Raw genomic sequence first — 10,224 nt, forward strand, 5'->3', positions numbered from 1 at the left:
GAACGAAAATAAAGTTAGAGGGTTGAAATGAGACCAAATTTAGAGGGTGCAATTTGCATTTTAACCTAATATTTTTCTCACATAAATGTAATGTTAAAAATACATTTAATCTCACATGGTTTCATGTGCAGTGGTGGAGTCACATGAGAGGGGACCAAGGATTAAATATTTGAAGCCTCTTTATGTCAAAATCAAATTTAAATATTTTCATATATATGAAACAGTTAAAAATCATGAGAATAAAACCATTTCATGTATATAATGGACATAACGAAATATCTTTAAAATTAAAAGAATAATGACTCTAGAGTCGCATAAAAATTCATAATTGTCGAGGTGAAAATTTGTTAGTGGTAGGTAAAAAAGTAATATTATTGGTGGATACAAATTTGCCAACTTAATTGTTGTGAAAATTTTTGTGTCTATGACATTACTCTTAAAAGAATATCTCTCTTCATCACCACATACCCTTAGCGTATTGGTCACTCCACAAGTATAAGTGCATGTGGAAGCACTTATACTTGTGGAGTGCTTGTGGAGTGTGGGGTGTGGGGAGTAAGGGTCGGAGTTTAAGTGTCTAGGAAGGAGCTTCACACACATATACCCTTAGATTGGACTCGAGTAGAATTTCTATCTTGTATTAAAAAAAAAAAAAATCCCTCTTTACTTCTTGTTTCTTTCATTCTCTTTCTTTTACATGTGACATAATTGGTTTTGTCACTATTCATATCAGGGTGAATTTTATCATTATCACATTATGAGAGAGAATGTAAATAAAAAATAATAGCATTAAGTGAGAATATTAATACTTGATTCAAAGATGTTATGCTATAACAAAGAGTGATTAAATGTAAGTTTGTTAGAAGTTTGACACGGCAACTTAAGTTTTGGATTTATGACTATTAATGAAGTAAAAAGTTGTAAAATTAATAATCTACGCTAATTGATGGGGAGAATGATGACGTGTCACCTTGGTTTTAGTTGAGACCAAGGATAATAACACACTACTAAAAAACTAGTTTATAGCCGCGTTTTTAAAAAATGCAACCATAGCCAATCTAAAGCCACATTTTTAACAAACATGGCTTAAAATCCTAACTTATAGCCGCATTTTTAAAGTGCTACAGTAGATTAGGTTTATAACTGCGTTTTTAAGGGTTTTTAGCTGTATTTTTGTGGGTAGGGCCTATTGCCGTGTTTGAGAAGCGTGGCTATAGGTCCAACTGAAAATTCAACTTGGTTACATGACAATTTAGCTATGACATAGTAATATTATTTACTGAGAAACAACTAATTGAGTCGACTCTCTTGATATTGAAGTGCATTCATGTCAATCTACTCCCACTAGGATCTGAGACCAATCCCAATATTCACAGGATAACCTTCAAATCAGGGAGGCAAATTTAACAATATAATTTAACTAATATCTTGAAGAGATTGGTTATTGAATAAACATAAATATAAATGGAAGATCGTTAAAGTAGGCATGAGCAAATAACTCTAATAATATGATGTTATATTTAATATATAATAGAACTATAATGAACATGAAATTATTTTTTATAATTATTTATTTGTTTCATTTTCTCTTATGGATCACTTTCACGTTATTCTACATTCACATTATTATCTCTATCTTCAAACTTTCCATAATTTCTAAATATATCAAGTCCATTTGGAAACAGTTTATTTAACTGACACTGAAATTTTTGTGATAAAAGTATTGCAGATAAAGTTAAAAGGTAACTAAAATAGTACAATGAAATCCATGAAATAGTACCAAAAAGTGCAATGTGACCCATAAATAGTAGCGAAAGTAAACTAAATAGTAAAAAAAAAAAGGGCCTTTTAAGCCAATGTCAAACGCACACGAAGTGTCCATTTGGTATGGATTATTTTTGTCAATTTATTTTACTATTCAGCTTATTTTTGCCATTATTCATGAGTTTCACTGTACTTTTTGGTACTATTTATAAGTTTCATTATACTATTTCAACTAATTTTTATATTTATCTACAATACTTTTAACAAGTCAAATACTTTTAACCAATTATATATTAGAAGTATTTCCTTAAAATTTAATAGCCACTCCACATGGCCCACTAACTTAGCAAGTCAAATAGTTGTATTCCCTTAAAAATTAATAGCCACATACGTAGTCCTCTTAGTAACACACTCAATAGCTTTTGGCCACGCACAAAAAAGAGCTAAGAGTGAGCGAGAGTAGTCTTAAGTACAAATCCTTCATCTCTCTCAAATAAACATTCTAAACAGAGTAGAGTGAGTGACTTTCCAGATATTATTGGTAAATTGTTTTGAGTTGCCTCCTCATTCCTCAAGACCAACATAGAACGGGATGCCAAATAGGTTTTTTATTTATTTTAATTTATATATATATATATATATGAACAGGTTCAAGTTATACCTGATGTAACTCTTTAAAGTTACATATTTTTTAAACTATTGGATTTAAATAGATCTAACGGTCAAAAAACCACTCTCATTAATGTTAATATTCTAATTAAGATCTCATTAATTATCTTTCATTTATTATATTTTATATCTATCTTTAAACCAAAAAAAAATGTTATATTTGACTCTCTACATTGCTTTTTATCTCTATCTTCTCCACCATTGTTCCACCTCCATGAGAGACAGTGACTCAACTCAAAAACTCAAATCTTTCAGCTTCATCACCCAATAATTCATCTCTCTCTATCCTCACTTTTTTAACAAACTTACAACAATTCCGTTCGATTTCCACAACGGACACCAAAAGTTTCATTACCCACACACACTGTTCAGTGTTCACAATAATACAGACCCAATTACATTTTTCACAAGAGATATTTTCCAAATTCAGATCTTATTCTCTCACTAAACAATGCACTCTTTAGCCACGTTGGAGATTCGTGTTTTTCTGTTTTTGTTTTTGTTTTTTTAAATTAGAAAAAAGAAAAAGAAAAAGTATTTCACTATGTTGAGGAGACCAGGAAATCACGCTCGACGATTAGGGGACAATGGAGTTTCATTTTCCAGTTCGAAATCACGGTCTTCGCCGATTTTGTCCTTGGGGCTTATCTTCGTGGTAATTCAAATTTTGGTTTGTTTGTGGTTATGGAATGTCTGCTTCAAATTATATCAATATTATAATATAGACATTGAACAAATTTTGAATATGGACGTTGAGCAAACATCAATGTCTATATAGTATGGATTATAATATTGTGGTAATTCAAATTATATAAATATTATAATATAGACATTGAGCAGATTCTAAAAAAAAAATATATATATATATATATATATAGACATTGAGCAAACATCAAACTAACTATAACTAGTTAATGTCTGCTTCATTGGATTGGGACAATAAATAAGGGAGGAGAAAGAGATAAATATGTATAGAATGTCATAAATAAGGGATAATAAATGAGATTAATTAGAATATTAGTATTAATGAGGGTCTTTTTTTTTACCATTGGATCTACTTAAATCCAATGGTTTAAAAATTGTGTAACTTGAACTCATCTCATATATATATATATATATATCTTACACTTCAAGGATTTGTTACTTGTTTTTGGGGAATTTGTTTGTTTGTCTGTGAAGAGGCCATTAACTAAAGTGATGGACTTTATTTTTCTTTTTTTTTTAGAGATAAATATGTATAGAATGTCATAAATAAGGGATAATAAATGAGATTAATTAGAATATTAGTATTAATGAGGGTCTTTTTTTTACCATTGGATCTACTTAAATCCAATGGTTTAAAAATGGTGTAACTTGAACTCATCTCATATATATATATATATATATATATATATCTTACACTTCAAGGAATGGTGTAACTTGAACTCATCTCATATATATATATATATATATATATATATCTTACACTTCAAGGATTTGTTACTTGTTTTTGGGGAATTTGTTTGTTTGTCTGTGAAGAGGCCATTAACTAAAGTGATGGACTTTATTTTTTTTTTTATTTTTTTTATTTTTATATTTATTTTGGTTGGGTTGTAAGGGCTAATTTGTAAATTGCTGGGGAGAGGGGGGCCAAGAGTAATTATCTTGGACCTAAATGTTAAAAAAAATCCAAATACATATACTATTATGATTTTTTTTTTTTTTTAATCTAGAGGGGCAAGCCCTCCCTAGTCAATGAACAACTCAATCCCTGTTTAAAAGGTAGTAATATTTTTTAGGCGAAAATGCACTTTTAGTCTCTACATTTTGAGCCAATTCACATTTTGGTCCCTAAATAGATTTCGTTCCTATTGTCATTCATATTTTTAAAAAATCGTTTTTATTTTAGTTACTGCCGTCATCCAAGTAATGGAACCCTATTACATGGCAGACGGAGTGCCCCGGTTGCTGACATGGTGCTGACGTGGCGCTGACATGGCATTAAAATATTATTTAAAAAAATTATTTGGCTTTTTCAATGCCATGTTAGCATTTTAATTTTTTTTTTAAATTTCTGATAAAAAGATTTCAATTTAAACTGAAAAAATTAAAAAAAAAAAACTTTACAATTTTAAAGAATGAGAAAAAAATTTTAGAGCAATTATTTCAATTTTTCTTGAACTTTTTTGAGAACCAAACACTAAAGTAACACTATTAGCACTATTGCAAAAAATTTTGCAATAGTTGGGTTTAGCATTGTCTGATGCAATGAATTTTAAGACATAAAATGTCAAATTGACCTTAGATATGGCATTAGCATTCTCCAATGCTAATGCTCTTAGGACAAAATACTGTTAATGCCAAAATGTAACAGCCTGTTCATTTGACTGTTGGTATAGAGTGTTGAGTTTATATATATATATATATTTGGGCAACCGTATGTCTCTTCCCCGTCACCTTCTCTCTTTGCCTGACATATATAGTCAAGGTGGCCTTTGGATTCCATCTTTTCAAAAAATGTATATATTTTGGTGTTAATATGTAAGAGTTGAAACTACTTCTATCAATTCTGATTAAGGCATTATTTTGCAACAACATAATCTGTTACAAATATTCACCATCTATTTCTTTTTATAGAAACTCAACACTCTATACCAACAGTCAAACGAACAGACTATTGCATTTTGGCATTAACAGTATTTTGTCTTAAGGTACTGGAAAATTTTATGAACGGTGGAGGCCTGAAAGTATAGTGCAAAAAGAAAGGCAAGTGAAAGAAGATGATGATATGGAAGAAAAAAAAAAGAATTAATGCTGTGGTTTCCTTTAATAAAAAGAGTTAATGCCTAAATCACTAATTTCTAGAGAGTAATAATAACACCACTATGAGTGTTTTTTGACTCTTAGATCTAATTGTAATCAATGGTTCACAAAATGTGTAACTCTTGTGAAGTTACACCAGGTGTAATTTGAACCCATCTCATATATAATATTACTTTACTAATTTAATACTTTTAAAAATATTTTTGCACACTTTGTTTTAAATCTTGCATACTCTAATCACATATTAGCTTATCTCATAATCAAACAACAACTTATTGTATTATTTATGGATGGATGAGTGTAATTGTGTGAGTTAATAATTATACAGTGCAAGTGGAGTTGAGTTTTTTCATTTAGTTTAAAATATTTTTATAAAAAAATGACAAATATATAACCACAATTGCATAAAAACAAAAATATTATATAAACTTAACAAAATAAAATGGTCATACTTATATTGACAATAGATAATGAAAACTGATAATAAACTATAATGAGACGATTTCAAAAAATAAAAACTCATAGAAGGAAATTGTAAAATTTCCTGTATTTGTGTGTTTTTTTTTTCGATAACTCGATATATTCAAGTTTTTTTTTTTAAAATTAAAATTTTGTTTAATTTAAATTTCTTAGTGACCCCCCTAGAAAAAATTCCTAGAGCCGCCATTGGTGCCACGTTAGCACCATGTCAACAACCGGGGCACTTCATCTGCCATGTAATAAGGTTCCGTTACTTGGATGACGGCAGAGACTAAAATAGAAACAATTTTTTAAAAATAAGGACGACAATAGGAACGAAATCAATTTAAAGACCAAAATATAAATTGGCAAAAAATGTAGGAACTAAAAGTACATTTTTACCTATTTTTTATATTATTCATTTTGCTTAAAAATTGTACAATATATTTTTTTAAACGAAAAAATTGTACTATTTTATTGGATATCTTTCGATTCTTTAAATAAAAATAAAAATTAGAAAAATTTAGTACAAGTACAGAATGTGCGAAAAGATTCTAATTATTATTATTATTATTATTTTTGCTTTATTAGAGAGAGAGGGAGAGAGAGAGAGAGAGGAAAAAAAAAGTGATAATGCAAATGGGCATATCCCATATGATAACCGATAAGCATTACCCACTCTTGCACTATTGTAGTGTGTGAAGGAGAGAGGGGAAGAGCGCGTGGGTTTAAATTTATTCTTTGTTCAAAGGTAACCGGTTACTGTCTGAACAGGTTTAAATGCTCCGTATGCACCCGTACAGATAAGACGGCGAATAATTAATTACACTTAAAAACGTTAACTTTGTTCCACTGACCTTAGCTTATGCTAAGCTTACCTTACCGTTACCACGCGTCAATATTTTATTGGTTATTATTCCAAAGGTCAACTAGTATTCGCTTAATTCCAAATATTGTCAATTTGTCATAGTGTCTATATGATATCAGCTAATATTCCTTGGACACGTGTTTGATATAAATAGAACTGACCGCACGTGAGTGTAATTATTTTTCCGAAAGCATACGGAAGTGCTTCCAAAATGGGGAATGCACCCGTACAGATAAGACGGCGAATAATTAATTACACTTAAAAACGTTAACTTTGTTCCACTGACCTTAGCTTATGCTAAGCTTACCTTACCGTTACCACGCGTCAATATTTTATTGGTTATTATTCCAAAGGTCAACTAGTATTCGCTTAATTCCAAATATTGTCATAGCGTCTATATGATATCAGCTAATATTCCTTGGACACGTGCTTGATATAAATAGAACTGACCGCACGTGAGTGTAATTATTTTTCCGAAAGCATACGGAAGTGCTTCCAAAATGGGGTCCACACAGAGTACATCTTCTTAATGGTCCAGGACTATCCATCCACGCACAAAAACACATGCGTGACCAGAATTTCTTTTCTTAAATTGTGGAATCACACGTGTGAGTGACTCACACGTTTTTGTACCATACTTGGACTCTAGGCCTGTATTGATAAGCTGATAGGCTTTAAAAATACAGTCTTTTCATTGTTTTCCAAAAAGACAAAAATTATTTGGGGAAAAAAACAAAAAATCCTACGTACATAAATTTTCAATCAAGAATATAATAAAAAATGCACATAATTTTCTAGATTTAATATGTGCAATTTTTGAAAAAAATGTGGAAAAAAAATTTGGTGTATACAATTTTTTAAGGTACGTTCACAATTCTGTATATTCAATCTACATAGTTTTCGAAGAAAAAATAATGAGTTAATTTCACGTCTAGAAATAAGTGAGTTAAAAAGGTTTAAGACGTGTGTTGTGTATATTCATTTAATGTATACAATTTTTATAGAATGTAAAAAATTCTATGCATATTATACACCATATAAGTTTTGGTATTTTCATTGTAGAAGAGATTTGTACGCATATTATATACCATATAAGTTTAGGTATTTTCATTCCAAGAGAGATTTGTAGCTATATAAGAGCACTCTTGTCAGGCTTGCTAAAATAACCCTTTTTTTTGGGGGGGGATAAAATAACCTTTTGTAGCTATATAAGGTTATGATGCTCACTAAAATAACCTTTAGTCAAAATTATAACTAAACATCACTAAAATCATCATTGCTCAACAACATGTTGAGCAAAACTAACAAATGAACAGTAACTAATTACTTGGAGTCTAGCCGCGTATTGATAAGTTGATAGGCTTTTAAAAACCAGTCTTTTTATTGTTTTCCAAAATGAAAAAAATTCTTTGGGTAAAAAAAATCCAAATCAAAATAATTAAAGCAAAGTTTAGATGAATTTAATCCGTTTATATTCATTCCAGGAGAGAATGTGCAGCTTTTTAAAGCATTGTATTTTGCAAGGTATAACTATATTTTAAACAATAATCAAAATAATCTTATCCGAACTTACGTTGAAAAAGGATTATAAACAAAAACACTTTTAAAGTAAATTTCTTGTTAATATAATGGATTTTTATTTTTTTTAAAGTAATATAAAATAGTCAAGAGTCTTATAACTAATAAGTGTATAAACAGTGCATTGTCCGCTTTAATTCAGGAGGAGAGTTAAGTTTAAATCTCATTTGTTCCACTGTTTACTAAATCAATTTATATATATATATATATACACACAAAGTACAAACTAAGTACTAGGAATACAGTAATTATTTGGCATAACTATTATTCAAAGTCCTAATTCGGAATGCCGAAATTTTTCTTTGCTTTTGCTGAATCTGACTGCTTGAAGTTTTATTTTTTTGACCTTTGGGCGTTTGAGAATATCAAGGCATCCACGTTGAAAGCTTTGAACAAGAGTTTGTATGGTTCTAGATTTTCAATAGGTCGACTTCAGAGGAGTTAAAAACAACAATGTATAGTAAGTAGACCAGTCAGACAGATTTTTAAATTTTCATAAAATTGACACTGTCAATATGATAAAATAAGTTTAGTTAATTATTAATTCTATAAAAACAGCATGTTTATTCACGAGGGGTATTTTTATATTGTCATGTTGAGTAAAAAGTCAAGGAGCCTAACAATTCAACAAAAAGTTTTTTCTGTTTCATAGTGTTATTATCACAAAAAAAAAAAATATTAGCGTGATATGATTCTTTTCTTTGATCTGGTAAACGTCAGATAGAGTTGTTAATTTTTTTTTCATATCATAATTGATGGACTTGGTATGATGATATATTAGTCTTTGATATGGATATATTTTGGTACGGTCAACAGGAACTCATATTTCAAAGATTTTATTTATTTATATTTTTTTAGGTAAAATTTCAAAGTTTCAACTTAGACCTTCCGGACCCAACAACTAGGCTTTATCGACATGTTGGGTGGACCATTAATAACTCTATATATATAAAATTTAAAGGTCACGTTATGCGATTTTTACATTAAGGTTAAAAAAAAAATTTCATTTGAAAGAATATTTTAATGAAACAATTGTTTGATTACATTATTCCATTATATTTTTTATATTCGCAAAATATTGAAATTTCAGAAATCAATTAAGTAACTAATTCCTCTTGTTGGGTTAGGAAAGCTTGACCTCAGTTAATTAATTCAATTATCAAAGTTAATTAATTAGGTTAAATTGCATGCAAATCATGAAGGTACCAACAAATCACCAATTAAATTAAATTTAGCAGAAATTAAATTGACACAATGATTTGTTGACAAATGGAGAAAACCTCTCGCAAGACAAAAATCTCACTAGGTGATTTTAAGGTCACTACTCCTAAGAATCTACTAATCAGCAATCAAGCGATTACAAGTATAAGGAATCTTACCACTACCCTGGTCTATTCTGAAATACCAATTTACAGTTGAACACTTACTCCAATACCTAATTGGACTTGATCTTGTAGTGACCTTCTTTCCCTTGATGCATAAATCTCTAATCTGTGACTAACCCTTTTGCACGAATCTCAGTATGTGACTAACTCCAGCAACTTGAGTAGATGTTGTTGGCTACAAAGTTTTTCACTTCATCAAAAATGAAGATCAGGAAGGAATTGGTTACAAAACCCTATGACGTACAAACGCAGTAACTTCTCACAGAGAAAATAAAGCTCTTGGTCTCTATTTCATGTATGATGATTTTTCAAATAAGTCTTATATATGTCTAGGGTTGTGAGAAAAGAAAACCTAAACAAATACATCAACATGGGTAGAAATTCAGATCTGAAAATTATGAATTCATAAAACTTAATAGATCGAGCTAGTGTTAAGGAGGTGTCGAGCTTGCACAAGAGGGAATTGAGAATTCAAGAGCCTAATGTTCGAACTGGGGAGATTAACGTGGCATTTAAAGAGCCTATTCATAAGATTCTAGAGCGAATAAAAAACGAACCATACTTCCGGTGGTCGAGTAAGATGGGAGTTGACCCCGCCAGAACGAATTAGAACTTGTATTGCACATACCATCGGGAGAAAGGACATACTACCAAACAATGTAGGGTATTCAAGGATCATTTGGAGCAATTGGTGAAATC

This window comes from Quercus suber, unplaced genomic scaffold (genome assembly GCF_002906115.3).
Source record: "Quercus suber isolate HL8 unplaced genomic scaffold, Cork oak 2.0 scaffold_633, whole genome shotgun sequence".
NCBI lineage: Eukaryota > Viridiplantae > Streptophyta > Magnoliopsida > Fagales > Fagaceae > Quercus > Quercus suber.